Raw genomic sequence first — 16,436 nt, 5'->3', positions numbered from 1 at the left:
ATCAGTCATCTCAGTTTTGACCATCGTTGTGATAACAGTGAATAAAAAGGAAAAAAGGGTGAAAAAGAGCCAAGAACGTATACTTTTTCTGTATGAATTCAAACTCAGTCATAAAGCAGCGGAGGCGGCCAAGAACATTAACAGTGCATTTGGAGCTGATACGGTAAGCGGACGAACCACACGGCGGTGGCCGGAAAGTTTCCGGTCAGGCGACGTAAACCTTCAAAGTGAGCCACGTGGACATCCAGGACCATCGATTGACAACGACGAGCTGCGTTTGGTATTCGAATCCGACATACGTCAGTCTGAGAGACATTGCAGAAAAACTGATCGTACACTATTCGACATTTTCCCGGCACTTGCAACAACTGGGAAAGGTGAAAGCGCTCCACAAATGAGTTCCGCATGCCTTATGGAGCAAAACATGGCACTTCGAATGGAAATTTGCAGTTCTTTACTCACCCGCAACAGAAGCGATCCCTTTTTGCACAAAATAGTGACATGTGATGAAAAGTGGATATTATACGACAATCGTCGCCCATCAGCACAATGGCTAGATGCTGATGAGCCACCGAAGCATATGCCGAAACCGAGCCTCCATCCGAAGAAGGTAATGGTGACTGTTTGGTGGTCTACAGCTGGAGTTATCCAGTATTCTTTCTTGGCACCTAACTCGAGGAAATCCACCAAAAATTGAGTATGCAACGGCCGAGATTGGTCAACAGAAATAGTGTGATAATCCTTCACGACAATGCACGACCTCATGTGTCCAGAACAACGGTTCAAAAGTTGAACGAATTGCAGTATGAGAGTCTGTGTCATATTCACCGGACCTTTCGCCAACCGACTACCACTTTTTTAAGCATTTGGATCATGTTTTGGCAGAAAAACTATTTAGGAACGAAGAGGCTGTCAAAATTGCCTTCGACGAATTTATCAACACCCGACAGTTGGACTTTTACGAAACTGGCATACATGCTTTTGAATCTCGCTGGGACAAGTGTTTTGAATCGACTGACACCTATTTTGATTAATTAAATAAATTTTTGTAAGCTTTACAGTCGTTTCAAATTTTAGTATTTCGTTTGCAACAACCTAATAATTTATTTTCCCTGTACAACTACTGAACTTAGACTGCCACCTTAAAACTATCATAAAATGCGTCTTATTTATATTATACATTCATTTCATTTCACATATTTTCTCAAAAAATTAGGAATCTGGTTTGTCTTCTAAAAAACCGCAACAATAAGGGTAATCTTATATTTATTTTCTTAACAACAAGTTCATATCATAAACATGAAGATAATAGTCTTATCTTATATAATAGGTTCTATTGCCTGCCAACAGCCGTGCGCGGATTCCATCACCGTAGTTGTTATTGGTTGTGATTTTCGACCCTAGATAGGAAAAATTATCAACGGTCTCAAAGTCCTATCTTTATTTTTCCCGTTTGACCAGAGCGGTTTCATGTTGTTGGTTGGTTGGTTTTTGGTATTGACGTTGCCACGATATACTTTGTCTTGCCTTCATTGATGTGCAGCCCAAGATCTCTCGTCGCCTGCTCGATCTGGATGAAGACAGTTTGTACGTCTCGGGTCGTTCTTCCCATGATGTTGATATCGTCAACATAGGCCAGTAGTTGGGTGGACCTAAAAAGAATCGTACCTCTTGCATTTACCTCAGCATCACGGATCGCTTTCTCGAGGGCCAGGTTAAAGAGGACGCATGACAAGGCATCCCCTTGTCGTAGACCGTTGTTGATGTCGAATGGTCTTGAGAGTAATCCTGCTGCTGTTTTACCCTGGCTATGCTATCATAGGCGGCTTTAAAGTCGATGAAGAGATGGTGCAACTGATGTCCATATTCTATTCTATCTACTAGTAATTTTTCAGCAGTTGCGTCTGGTTTTGTACTTGCAAATGACTTCGTCGTCGTTGGAGTGTTTTTGGTTAGCTCTAGGACGACCACGTTTGCGCTTTGACGTATTTTTTCTTTTTGATTCCTTTTGCTTCTCTTTTTCTATAAGTTTCTGCTGTTTTGCTGCCTTTCTTTCTTTCCTTTTTTCAGCTGCTAATTTTTTCTTGGCTTCTGCGGCTGATTTTTTTTAGCTGTAAGGCTTGCGCAGCTCGTAATGACTCCAGCATCATCGAATCCGTAAGAAATGCAGCTGTACGTCGCTTCCGGCCTTGATTCGATGGTTTGCGCAGTTTTGGGAAATGGCGGAATATTTTCAATTGAAATTAATTGGCGGGAACTTGGTTGACCGGGCTCTTGATTGGCATACGATGAATCAGCCCCTTGACCTGATGGTGGGCATTCGAAGGACCAGCTTCTTAGTGGGCATTTGATGGGCCGGCCTCTTGATGGGCATTTACCGGAGCAGCCTCTTGTTAGGTATTTGATGGACGATGATCAGCTTCGTACAGTCGATCAGTTACAAATCCCGACATGAAATCATCTTCCGAAGAAATGTCAAATGGCCACTTGATCTGAATCCAGCGACGATATTCATGCTGGAAGCATCTTTAAACAACAGCTCAGCGACCAGTTCAGCTATGAGGTCGATAGTAATAGGAACACCAGGGTCTCTATTGAGAAGCTCCATACAATGGCTGATGTGCGGAGGTAGAGTTAAAGCATTTGAATATTATTCTCCTTACAAAAGTCTAATCGAGCAATTGTGATGTATTGTATGTATTCGTGATTATCCATGATGAGCAAAGTTTTTTCAGTGCTAGATCGCGTAATATTTGAAATGCTGCTGCCATTCCTGACCCGTTTGCTACCCCTCTTGCATTCGCAGTGGTATGTAGTAAAAATCTGCTCTAGGATTTTGCTCGTGGATAAATGAAGAATGGCGAGATGTCGATCGTCTGCAGCTGACATTGCGTGTGCCATTGTCACATTCGTACGCCAGAACTTATTGCGTCAACACATCTGGTACTTTTAGGAGCTACAACGGGTTAGGTTTTGTGGACAGTCCCATTTCAGCCATATTCCAAACATCAGCAGCATTATACTGATGTGAATTACGCACATTTTCGTAAGTGGCAAAGAAGCGTTTACGACTGACTTATTGAAAACTGCGGCACGACCAATTGAAGCTTCGTCAGAATTTTTCGCGAATCAGAAATCAGGCACTTCCTTGATGGCTCCAATTTTTTTCAATTTCCGTGCGTATTGAAAAGCTAGTGAGCGTATTTGTTGATATGAAAGTCCGTAGAACATATTTGCTGCTTTTAGGGGGGTCATCCCGTATGTCGGATCTACGGAATCGATTTTTTTTTTGGCATGAATGGCATCCAGATATAGTGTAGAATATATGGGCAAAGTAATTTTTCGATATTCGGAATCGTTCGGAAATTATAGTGGTAAACACGTGATGAGTCGCATGCCAGATTTATGTCGCCCGTATTTATCGGTCCGAATGACGTTTGAATGATTTCACTAAAAGGACAAGAATTGAAGCCAAGGCTGTATATGTGTTTCTTCAAGGTTTTGTGGCTAAAAATCACATTCTATTTTTTAAATGCGTCTGGAAACTGCATATTGAAAATCGGCTGCCACCATAACCCAAAATCTATCCAACGAAATTCTTTGAAATTTTCACGACTTTCATTCAGAACATTTTTCTACGGTCCGCAAACAAAGATAGTTGCGATTCATTCAGTAGTTTTTTTTATTCATTGAAGAAGCCATGAAAAAAATTCACAAAAAAAGTTTAACACGGCATCAACAATTTAACTTTCAATATTTTTTAATAATCGTAGTTTGCGGACTGTAGTTAAGTGTGTATGTTAAAATGCCTTTCACGTTTTTTCTTTAAGATGATTGCAGCGCTCTCTAGCGTGGCAGCAGAAAAACACTTTTTTCTGGAGATGGGTGAATAAATTGCTCTGCATTTCAATAACGAACTATGCAATCGGACTGGAAAAATTACTATGCACACTCAAGATATTACTAAATCTATGGTGAAAAATTCGTATTTGTATCTCTGTCCAGTGCTTCACAAAAAATTTCTAAACCAAAAATTCTTGGGAAGATTATCCTCTCAGAATCGAATAAAAGTTCGTAATTTTCTTGGGAAGATTATCCTCTCAGAATCGAATAAGAGTTCGTAATTTTTCTTGTGAAAAGCCTAAATCTCTCAGGAATACATGAGGATTGAAGAAGTAAGATACTAAGTGTGGGGTGTGTGCGTGTGGGGCTTTTCGAGCGGAACAGTTTTTAAGGTTTTGTTTGTAAAACAAAACCTTATTAAAATCGGTTTACTGTCTGTCTGTCTGTCCGTCTGTCTGTCTGTCTGTCTGTCCGTCACACGCATTTTTCTCGGAGAAGGTTATAGCGATTGACACCAAATTTGGTAGAAAGGTGGGAACTGTGAACACTCACGCATATAGTGAGTTACATCCTCTTACGACGAATTTAAGGGGGGGTCCCCATACATGCAAAAGGGGGGTGTAAATTTTTTTTTCATCAAATATAGTCATGTGGGGTATCAAATTAAAGGTCTCGGTTAGTACTTTTCGAAGCCGGTATTAGTTTTGACTTTTGCTGAAAACGTGGGGAGTGCGGGGGGTTGAAAGTTGTCATTTTTAACGAACCCATTCTCAGGAACTACCCAACTGAAAAATCTGGAAAAAATCAGGGGACTGCCACTATATGGTGCCTAGGCTCCGAAATACCCTCCATATCGATACCTGTTCAAATAAAGTTAATAATAGTATATTACTATAATTTTTAGTAATTGACAGAAAAACCCCCCTTATGTTCACCCTAGAATCACAAAATTTTGCAGCAATGTAGGCTATAGTATAGATCATGATCCTGTCAAATTTGGTGAAAATCGCACTATTACTAACAAAGTTATACTAGGTCAAATCTGCGCTCCTCTGCAAATTCAAGATTATGAATGTCAACATCACTTGAAAGTGGCTATTTTCACATAATATTTGCATATTTTACGTGCTACATGCTAATGGGTCAAATGCACACCCAAATCTCTTTATAAAAGAAATACACAAAACCTTTCATACCTGAAGCGTCTAGCTTCCGGTTTCCCGACTTGTTTAAGCAGAAATAGGCTCTAGTGGTTGTCAGCAGCTGTGCGCGGTTTTCATCTTTATAGCTGTTATCAATTGTGATGCTATTTGATGTTGCTGTTGTTTTACGTCTTTGTGTCAATGTCTTCAGCATAGCCTAGAAGTTGGGTGAACTTAAAGATTATAATGCCTGTGGCACCTACCTATTTTTTCTAGGACCAAGTTAAAAGGAGCGGATCATCCCCTTGTCCACAGCCGGAGTATATCTTACTTATGGTACTCAATAATGTTACACCTCTATTATTGCTACACTGAGTGATATCCTATGTTTAGGATTTTGTGTAAAACAAAAATCTCTCTAAAACGAAAAATTTCAGGAAACAAAACCTTATTAAAATCGGTTTACCGTCTGCCTGTACGTCACACGGGACCGGACGGTTGTAGCGATTCACACCAAATTTTCTGAAAAGATGAGAACTGTGAACGCTCACACATACAGTGAGTTACATAATTCTACATCGAATTTAATCAAATATAGTCGTGTGGGGTACCAAATGAAAGGCCTCGGTTACCGTTCTTAGTTTTGACATTTGTTGGAAAGGTGGGGAGTGCGGGGGGTCGAAAGCGATCAGTTCTTTAACGGACCCATTTTCAGAAACTACCCAACTGAAAAATCTGAACAAAATCAGGAGGCTGCCACCATATGGCACCCTGGCTCCGAAAGACCCTCCATATCGATATCTGTTGAAATAAAGTTAATAATAATTGGTTGCAAAACCCCCCTTAGCTTCATTCCAGCACCACGTTTTGTAACAATGTACGCTATAATATAGAACATGATCCTACCAAGTTTGGTGGGAATCACACTATTACTAACTAAGTTGTAATAGGTCAAAGTGGACGTTTCTTTACAAATTCAATACTGAATGTGGCTATTCTCACATAATATATGCATATAACATGCTACGTACTAATGGGACAAATGCACACTCAAATGTCTTTATAAAAGAAATACACAAAACCTTTTATATGCGAAGCTTCCGGTTTTCCGACTTGTTATGTTCAGAACAGAGAATATCTTATTTACATATACAATCACCATGCATACACTGTCCCAAGCCTTGAGCATAAGCTGACAAACTACTTGGAGTAGTTTGTCGCCTCCAAATTTAACCAGTTCGGCTGGAAATCGACCGGTTCCAAACTACTTGTGGTGCTTAAGCCTATGAATTTCATGAACCATTTCTTCTAGTGTCCGGATGGCTCTAGTGGTTAGATTTCACTGGTGGTAGAGGGATTTGTTATCGTGACTGGATGCAGGACACCAGTCGACTCAGCTGTGAATGAGTACCTGAGTCCAAATCAGGCTAATAATCTCGGGCGAGCGCAATGATGACCACATTGCCTCCTAGAGTGTACTGTAGTGTACCGCTACGATCTTGAATGAAGTGTTCTAACACACCTCAATGCCCTGATTCAATTGGATTGTTGCGCCAACGATTATTATTACTTCTTCTATACTTAGGGACAGTATTTGTTCGTCAAACTCAGCTAGCGAAATTTTTCCTCTCCACTCCCGCAGCAAGTGCGATTGTTCACTAGCAGGTTTCCATTTTCTGTTTATGAAGTTGCTTCTTCGCTCTCCGAAGTTCATTAGCATTATTCTGCCCTGTTGGTAGCGTGTAGTCATCATCAGACAAACCAACCCCCTCCCCCTTCTTTTTTGTGACTAGAGCTACAAATGTTTATGGCCGTTCCAATGATATCGTTCTCCAAGGGTTGGTAAGGGTCAGTTGTCGATGCTTCATCTTCAGGGCATCTGATAGCTACTATTATTACGATATCCGTTTCCCTCTAGTGGCACTTGAGGTGGTGTCGCCATTCGAGCCCCGCAAAAAAGTAGAAAGTATTGTATAGCTTCAGATTTGTGTTAGTTTCAGTCATTCATATTCTGATTTGATATAGGCAGCAGTTTTACTTCAGCGTTTCAGGAATTTGATACCTTTTGTACTTCGCAGTATAATTTGTCTTTTTTATCGATTATTTTGTGAAACGTTCATCATCTACGATGCAGGCACTAGAAATTGATAGATTAGATTATTTTTTCCTTCTTCAATGCCAGCCCAATTTCAGCTTTGGTCTCCCGGATGCAGACAATTCAATGTTGCTACCGCGATCCCCACCTGGAAACATTCAGCAGTTCCTTTCCGATATCCATAACAGAGTTCCCCCCCCTCAATAGAGTTCTGCATGGTTTTCCAATTGGTCCATTTCGCTGTAATTTTCTTCTTTTTTCGTTGTATGCAGTTGACCCACTATAGTTTTCGCAATTAATTCGCTACTGATGCCATTGGATATTCGTAGAGTCCTCTTGGTGCTGATTTGAAAGCTTAAAACCTACCTGAAGTCGACGCCATGTTCATCTGTGAGAAGGTGAGGGACAAATTTGGCTGCAACCCTTCCCATGTGCAAATTTTCAGATAAAATTCATGATATTTCGAAAATCTCATAAAGTTGATCAGTAGTTCGGCGACTGACTGTTTTTGTTGACATTTTCGACATTTATTGACGTTGAGAGGCATTCTGAACGGGGTTAGTCTTAACTGACATTTTTCCATTTTCAAAACGTACAAATCACTCGTAGATCCTGGTTTTACTTAGCGCAGCATCCTCATAAGCTAAAGCATTACAATAGTTTCCGAGGTCGATTTCCTTAACAGGAAATAACACATCACAGCTCCTCATTGCTCTTGACAATCTGCCATTACATTTTCGGCGAAATGGAAAAGTCGGTTTACTAAAAAAAACTCCCATGAGCGAATCAATGCATTCGGAACGACATAACTCCGAATACTGACTCAAGTGGCGTGATCGTAATAGACATTCGGTCGAGGAATAGATTCCTCCGCTCTCCCTGCCAAATGAAGTTTATTAAGCGGACTTGTATGAGGCAAAATATAACAAGTCCGATGCGCAATGCTTTTTTTGCAAGAACGTTAAGTACAGTCTGTTGGATACAATGCGAAGAAAATTGACGAAAAAGGATAATAAAACCCCTGCTGAGGGCGAATAACAACAGAAATTGTATTTTTGTAGTCATAATTACATCCGGGCAGAGCTGAAAAATCGTAATCATAATATCGTCCTTCATTGGTCAGTAGCATAGATTAGACTAAACATTCAACTAGAATTGTTTTTCATTATTCGATAAGACCATCAATTCCATCAAGTATTTCGCGCAAAATAGTACATTCGCGAAGCGTATCGTCGAAGTAATTTCGCAAGTTCTCAAATGAAGTCCATTACACGAACTTGTATGAAGCAATATTCAAAAAGTCCGATGCGCAACCCAAAATATGCACGCACGTCGATTGTCCGCGCATAAAATCACGGCATTGCATATAATCTTCAAGTTTATGCAATTAGTGTATGCATATTCCTATATTGTATGTTATGAAATTCACTAAAAGTACACATACCTCCGGCCTAAATTCAATTTTTATGAATGGAAGCGGCGCGACTAATGCAAATGACATTCATAATTAGGACTTGCAACGCAAGTAGTTCTCAAAACGAATTCATTCAAATTAATTGCATTAGAAACAAGTCAGGAAACCGAAAGCTAGACGCTTCAGGTATGAAAGGTTTTGTGTATTTCTTTTATAAAGAGATTTGAGTGTGCATTTGTCCCATTAGTAAGTAGCACGTAATATATGCATATATTATGTGAAAATATTCACTTTCAAGTGATATTGACATTTAAAGTCTTGAATTTGCACAGAATCGACAGCTTTTACCTATTCTAACTTTGTCAGTAATAGTGTTCTATGCTGCAGCCCACATTACTGCAAAATTTCGTGATTCTAAGGTGAACTTAAGGGGGGCTTTGCCGCCAATTGCTAACAATTATAGTAATGTCCTATTATTAACTTTATTTGAACAGGTATCGGTATAGAGGGTATTTTGGGGCCTAAGAACCGGACAGTGGGAACCGCTTGAGCTTTTTCAGATTTTTCGATTGGGTAGTTTCTGAGAATGGGTCCACTAAAGAAATGATCACTTTCAACCCCCCACACTCCCCACCTTTCCAACAAGTGTCAAAAGTAAGACCGGCTTCGAAAAGAGCTAACTGAGACCTTTAATTTGATACCCCACATGACTATATTTGATGAAAAAAAATTTACGCATATCTTGAATGTTTGATAAATACCCAATTTCTATGTGCTACCATACATTTTCTCAGAAAATATCGATGTACATATTCGCAACCATATTACCCTCCACGAATACGAATCGAAGTATAAACAAAAATCTGAATGCAGCGGGTAACGTTAATTCGTGCAATAAGGGGCGAACTTGTGACTTTTTCTTTTTTTACGACACAGTTAAAATCTGTTTATTGAAAGCAGTGGTATATTAAGGTAAGGGATTCGAAGAATATTGTGTAAAATTTCCATGAAGAAATAATGCAACGGCAGCAGTTATTCAGAAGCGTCTCAGAAAAAAGTAGAATTGCGGTGCCACTCATAGCACGGTACTGGATCATCTGAAATCAAAATGTCAAAGTTATTTCATTAGATGATCAGGTAACGCTGCGAAGGTTTTTCGAAATTTCAGGAGGGCTTCGAATTGAAAAACACGGTCGTTGGGGAAAAATTTAGCAGCAATGTAGGTTATAACATAGAGCTTGATTCTACCAAGTTTGGTGGGAATCCCACTATTATTAACAAAGTTATAATATGTCAAAGTTGTCACCTCTGTGGAAATTCAAAATTTTGAATGGCGATATCACTCGAAAGTAGAAATTCTCACATAATATACGCGTATATTACGTGTTACGTACTAATGGGACAAATTCACACTGAAATGTCTTTATAAAAGAAATACACAAAACCTTCCATACCTGAAGGGTCTAGCTTCCGCTTTCCCGACTTATTGCTCCAGTCCACGACGAATCATGTCCTGTTTTGTCTGTTTTTCAACTCCCGGCGCCGCTCAAGTGCTTTAGTGAGATTTTCCAAATAAGTTGGTTCGAACTTTCATTGTTTTTCTGCATAAAACTTCTGACTGTTCCAGGAGGGCATCTCTCTTCAGATCTTCATAGATAGGCTAGATGACATCTAAAACATCCTTGGAAACAACACTATGCGAGTACATGTATTTGAATGAATCCAATGCATTAGCTCTTTGCCATTCGAACCACAAGTCCGCGCTGAGTCATGTATGAGGTTTGGTTGCTTAAACCACAGTATCTTCCTTAGTTCAACTTCGATTCGTCTTCAATCTTCACACAATATTCGTGAAGGGATCCTCATTCAGAAAATCAAATACAAAAAAACGCAAAAAAAAAATTTAAAAACGTTACCTCCCCTCTCCCTTCAAGCGTTAAAATGAAAAAAAATAACTTGTCCTCTTATTTGAGACTGATTCGTGCCACGAATGGTCAATCCAGACTATCTTGAACCCAAACTTGTTATTGATCTTGGTTGCCTTTGTGAGGCGAATTAGCTGCGCTGTGATATGTCTTGGATTCTACGACGATTATTTGACGAACATCGGAGCTAAATTCTCAGCACTTCTTCAGGGTTTGTTTCACAATGATGGGTGGGATTGTTCTTAATCGATTAGCTCTGAAATCACCTTAGTCCCCCGCCATGGCATTCTCTACTAAATTTTTGATTTCGTCCACTTTGCAGGATTAACAGTGCATTGAAGCACTCCTGTCTGACTATTGCCGACATAGCTAATCAAGAAGTACAATCTCTTTCAATATTTGATTTTATTTTCTGAATACGGTCAGCTTTCAACAACTTTAATTCCCTCCAGTTTTGTTTATAAAAGACAAGGTCAATTTTAAACTAAAAGTAAAATAGATTGAAAAGTATGCTGTGGTTTAAGTGTAATGGAAAATCAAGTAGTAGAAAACCCTTATTGTCTTAAACATTTTGAAACTATCATAAGAAATTAAAAGAAAAGATAAATGCATATAATTTCCGAAAGTTCCCCATAGAATATTCCGAAAAAAAAGTATCTAAATATTATGCTCAGAGAAAAACTAAAATTGAATGTGTAGAAAACCAACGAAATTAATGTTAGTAGTATTCTAAGTGTTTGTTCTTTTACAATTTTTATACCATGCACAAAACATATTTAAATAACGCTTCAAGAAACAAGCTCAAGTGGTTCATGTGCTGCTGCAACATGATTTTCAATAACATTTGATGATGCCTCGTAAAGTGATAGAAACTAAAAAAAGTTTAAATCACTATTTCATGCAAAAGCCTCTCTTTGTTATAATAAACCAGATTTGAGTAGCCCACATACCTTTCTGCTTATTCGGTTCTACCATCCAAATTAAGTGTTGAAATATGCATAATTGCACAAAATCAAGAGAAGAGACTTCCTTATTAGCCCACCATTATATACATCATCTCGGGAACCATTTTTACGAGATTTCACACTAAAGGAGAGAGCACTTCCTTCTCGAAACACTGTAATCTTGGTAATGCAAAAAAAAACGTTTGGCCAAAAGAAAATTTCTCCTCTTGATTTAAAAATTGACTAAGGGGGCTACCCTCTACATAACAATTAAATTAAATAAAGGAGAAAAGCACAAAATTATGTAAATATGAGATACTATCGATTAAAAATCTTTGAGTTACATTTGGTGGTCTGGTCATGCATATTTCAAAAAGTTAAGTAGTTATTGACCCAAAAAGATATTCTGCTTAATCCAACATTAATTCTTTCAATAAATTAGTATAAAAACATCCAAACCCTTTCCCACTTTCACTACCTCTTCGCAAATGTTCTACTACTAAAGTAAATGTTTGTCTATTGTATAATGTTATAAGTATGAAAACAAATTGGAAATAGTGTATACCAACAATTACAAATTTTTGATAATACTGCAGATTGACAGATACGTAATTTGGAATTACAATAAAATAACAATTGAAGTCTGTCTGGAGATTAAATATAATTATATTCTAAGAAAACAGAACGGAATGGTAAAGAAAATAGTTAATAGAATACAAAACTTTCTTAACTCCGGATACAATGATATATTGGATAAATTTCTATAATCATTTCTTTTCCTCATTTACTTAAAAGAATTTGATAAGAAAATTTTCCTTGAAAGCTATTAAGACGGCCAGTCCTTATTTAGAGACAAATAAATTTAGAATGCATACAAATCAGAGCCAGATCAAAAGTGCCTCCACGTTTTTTTTCGGCTCAACTTGTTAATGGAGAGGTTCACGTTCACCTCTACTTTGGTCTAACCAGGCCTGACGAGACGAGTGTGGAAATGGATGGATTCTCCCGAGCCCGCAGTTTTCTTGGAGACCCGAAGTAGAAATTGAAATGAAGAAAAGTTATAACAGGGGGGGCTCGCACAGTTTCCTCCATAAACCCATAGTCTTTTCAACCCGGGCGTGGACTTTCTCTCTAGCACCTTAGATCCACTCAATCACTCTTCGATTGGACGGAGGTGTTCTCTCGACTGAATTCTGTTACCTCTTTATTCGATCTAAGATCAATGTGTTTGTTACGCTAGGTGCGATAGCTGTTCCATCGTTGGATACTTATGCCAGTTTACAGGATATTCCCGGTTCTTTGCTACTCCTTCCGATCAGAGCTATTTCCGTTAAGCACCTGAACTTTGACTATCTATGCTCTTCAGCATCAAATCGGAAATGGACACCTAAAAAATTTAATCGTTTAATGGATGGTTACAACCGTGATTTAAGGGGATCATCCCGTGTGAAGGCCGTTTTTTTTGGCTTTTTAAGATTTTGTGTAAAACAAAACCTTATTAAAATCGATTCCCTGTCTGTCTGCCACACGCACTTTTCTCCAAAACGTTTAAACTGATCCGAACGAAATTTGGTGGACAGGTGGGAACTATGAAACCGCACGCATACAGCGAATGACATAAATTTAGGTGGAGTTTAAAGGGGGCTGCTCGTACATTACTAATAGTATACTACCAACTTTTAAAAATTTACTGAAAAACCACCCTTAAATTCATCCTAAGACTACCAAATTTCGCGGCAGTATACAGGGCTACATTTCGCATATATATGCCAAATTTTATGGAAATATCATTAACACCATAGTTATAGCAGTTCAAACCGAGCGCGAATTCACTGCTTGCAAAGCCATGCAAATGAGATGTTGACGTCATAATTAGCGCGAATAATTGACATTTGCGTGAAATATTAAAGTCGCATTTATGAAAAATTTACTTCTTCCCAGCCCTTTTAAGGTTTTGTGTAAAACACTTATGTGAAACCTCAGCCTCGAGAGATGTGTCATAGAGAGCAGTATCGTGCATACGCACGTCAGGTTTCATCAAATCATTAGTATCAAAGTTATGGCAGTTCAAATTTATCAATTTTGTGCGAATTAAGAGCATCCTAAGCCATACAAATAATATGGTGACATCATAATTACCGAGAATAATTGACATTCGAGTGAAATATTAAAATTCCATTCATGAAGAATTTATTTCGCCCCCAGCCCTTTTTGAGGTTTAAATATCTCGAGTCAATGCTATCAACCAAAGGAAAACTGTGTTATGCTCCTCACATAGAGACACATAAAACCTTTTATACCTGAAGTGTCAAGCTTCCGGTTTCCCGACTTGTTTATAAATTTTTTGTGAACGCTGCCACCGTCTGCTGTAGCCTGGCCACCGTCTGCTGTAACCTGGCCACCTGGTTTAATGTGTCACGCGACACCTCGCCTACCACTGGGTCGCGCGGGGGCCTCATGGACTTTGTTGGCGTTGGTGACCAACGTGTCCAGAGAAAACGAATCTGGAAGTCTCTGCAGCTACAAAGATTGTAGTATTATTATTCTGTTAAGGGAAAGTTGCACCGCATCCTTAAAGAACTATTGTGCCGCTTTTACTGGCTATAATGTACCTAGTATCTCAAGCAGGCCTATAACGGTCAGGAACTTTTGAATATTCCCTACCTCCAGATCTTTCAACTTTGTATCTGGTATTAGGTGTTCTCCCAGATGCCTCGACCTACTTTGCACAAATGCCGGACACTGTCCCAGGACTTGTATAGAGTTTTTATCATAAAAACCTGCAGCCAGTGTCCGTAGATATCCCTAGCTTCCCTAGGTGATAGTTTAGCCGACAGTGACCAGTGAGAATTCCCACTACGATTCGGAGTTTCATTTTGGTGAAGTTTAAGGAACCCTTTGTGCGCATGGGTTTCTATCCCCCAATAAGCACCCTGGACTGCTCCATCCCTGGTAGGCCCGCCTAATATAGTTCTCTCAACCGTTCCTCTCCATTTCTTAGAGTCATAGCCATGAAACCGTTTCCCATTCCACAGAAGGGTTCTAGCCCGTGTAAAGGCGTCCCTGCTCCCTTCCTGGCTAGTTCGTCCGCTGCCTCGTTGTCTCCCAACCCAGCATGGCCTGGAACCCAGAGTATCGAGACCTTGTTGGACGAGCCAAGTACATTCAGTCTCTTAAGGCATTCCCATTCCAGATTAGAGTTCACCTGATTGGACCTGAGTGCCTTGATCACTGCTAGGCTATTGGTGAGAATAGCAATGTTCTGTCCGCTGTAGTTCCTTCGGAGATTAAAGGAGGCACATCTGTCTATGGCGTATATTTCCGCCTGGAATATGCTAGTGTACCTACTTATTGGCTCGAAGTACATTTTCCTTATGAGTGAAATTTTGCGGTGTTTCCAACGATTAATTAATTGAAATAATAAAAACTTGTTGTTTCTTTTTCGTTGGTGTGGATATTTATTCTTGCAAATACCGATATTTCGGGAACCACTTGTTTTTTAAACAATGGGGAATAGCAGTTACCCAGATCTGAGTTCAACCTAGTGTCAACCGGTTGCTTGCTAATGAACCAGCTTTCATAAGCATCCAGCTGGTTAATCTTTCTTACCTGCTTTAGAACCTTCAAATCCTCGGCGCTTACTTTATGGCCGCATTCCACCATAGATTTAGTGGGTTTTCGGGAGTACTTTACAGCCAGCTCTGCCTCCTTCATGTGCTCCCTAAATCTGGTAGTTGCCAATCTTTTTGTTTGTCCGATATACACCTTCGGACAATCTGAGCAGGCGATTTTATAAATGCCGCTCATCTCTGGGGGTAATTGTTGGCTATAGAGTGTAGTGAGATTACTACGTTCTAACCTTCGGGTGTGTTTCTTAATCATAGTGTCTATGGTGGCGCTGGGGTACCCGTTCTTCATAGCCGTGTCCATGATGTAGAGTTTTTCGCTCCGGTAGTCTTCCTCTGTGAGAGGAATTGTTAGGAGGCGGTGGATCATAGTGCCATAAGCAGCCATTTTGTGCTGGTAGCTGTAGAACGAAGTAGCCGGGATTGTACGTTGAGTATTGGTCGGTTTCCTGAAAATAGAAAAAGTAAATTATCCGTTTTGACGTTTGAGTAGTAAATCTAGGAAAGCCAATTGGTTCTTAACTTCAATCTCATGAGTGAAGGGCCTTCAGTCTCACCATGCTTTCGATTCAGCCACGCACCTAAGTTGCCGATGAGCCGCGCTGTCTATCTGCCTCTAGTTTCATTTTGCTAAGAGAGCTTCCACTTGTCTAAAGTGCGTTACCGTTCTTCGCGAGCAACACAACCTCCCTTGGCTTATCTCTCTTGCGCTTGTATATGGCTTGACGCTCCTTAGCAAGAAGGGCAACGGGGATCACTCCCGCGATCACCATCACGGCCGGTTTAGAGACAGTGCGGTATGCATACGCCACCCGCAAAGCTCCCCGTCTGTGTCCTTACGCGAGACGTTTACGATATACCTCCTTGTCAAGAGCGCCAGCCCATACCTCTGCGCCGTATAGCAGGACAAACTGCGTTAAACTCATCAGGAGACGACACCTGCTAGACGTAGGACCCCTAATGTTTGCCATTAACCTACTTAACGCCGAAACTCCAGCTGCAGCCTTGTTCGCTGCTGCTTTGATTTATTCAAAAAAGCTCGTCTTTGAGTCAAGAGTCAACCCGAGATACTTTACCGCTGATTTTGACTCGATTATCGACTCGCCGAACGATATGGGATGCAGGGCCGGAATTCTCTTTTTAGTCAGGATGACTACTTGGGTTTTTTCCATTGCAAGGTTGAAACCACGAGTAGTCATCCATCCGCTTACCCGTCGCATCAATATGCCGAGTCTGCTTGGCGCCTGTTGAACAGTGCGTCCAGCAACAAGCGCTGCAGCATCATCTACATAGCCGACCAGGCGCAACTCTTCTGGCATATCGAGTTTAGGTAGACTGTCATAGGTAGCGTTCCAGAGGTCTGCCTTTAGGATGGATCCCTGTGCTACCCCCGACGTGACCTCCATCCTCCTTTGACCCTCTTCTAGTGTTTCATAGAGCAGGGAGC

Source organism: Hermetia illucens, chromosome 6 (genome assembly GCF_905115235.1).
Source record: "Hermetia illucens chromosome 6, iHerIll2.2.curated.20191125, whole genome shotgun sequence".
NCBI classification, from domain to species: Eukaryota; Metazoa; Arthropoda; class Insecta; order Diptera; family Stratiomyidae; genus Hermetia; species Hermetia illucens.
This window is presented reverse-complemented; position numbering follows the sequence as displayed.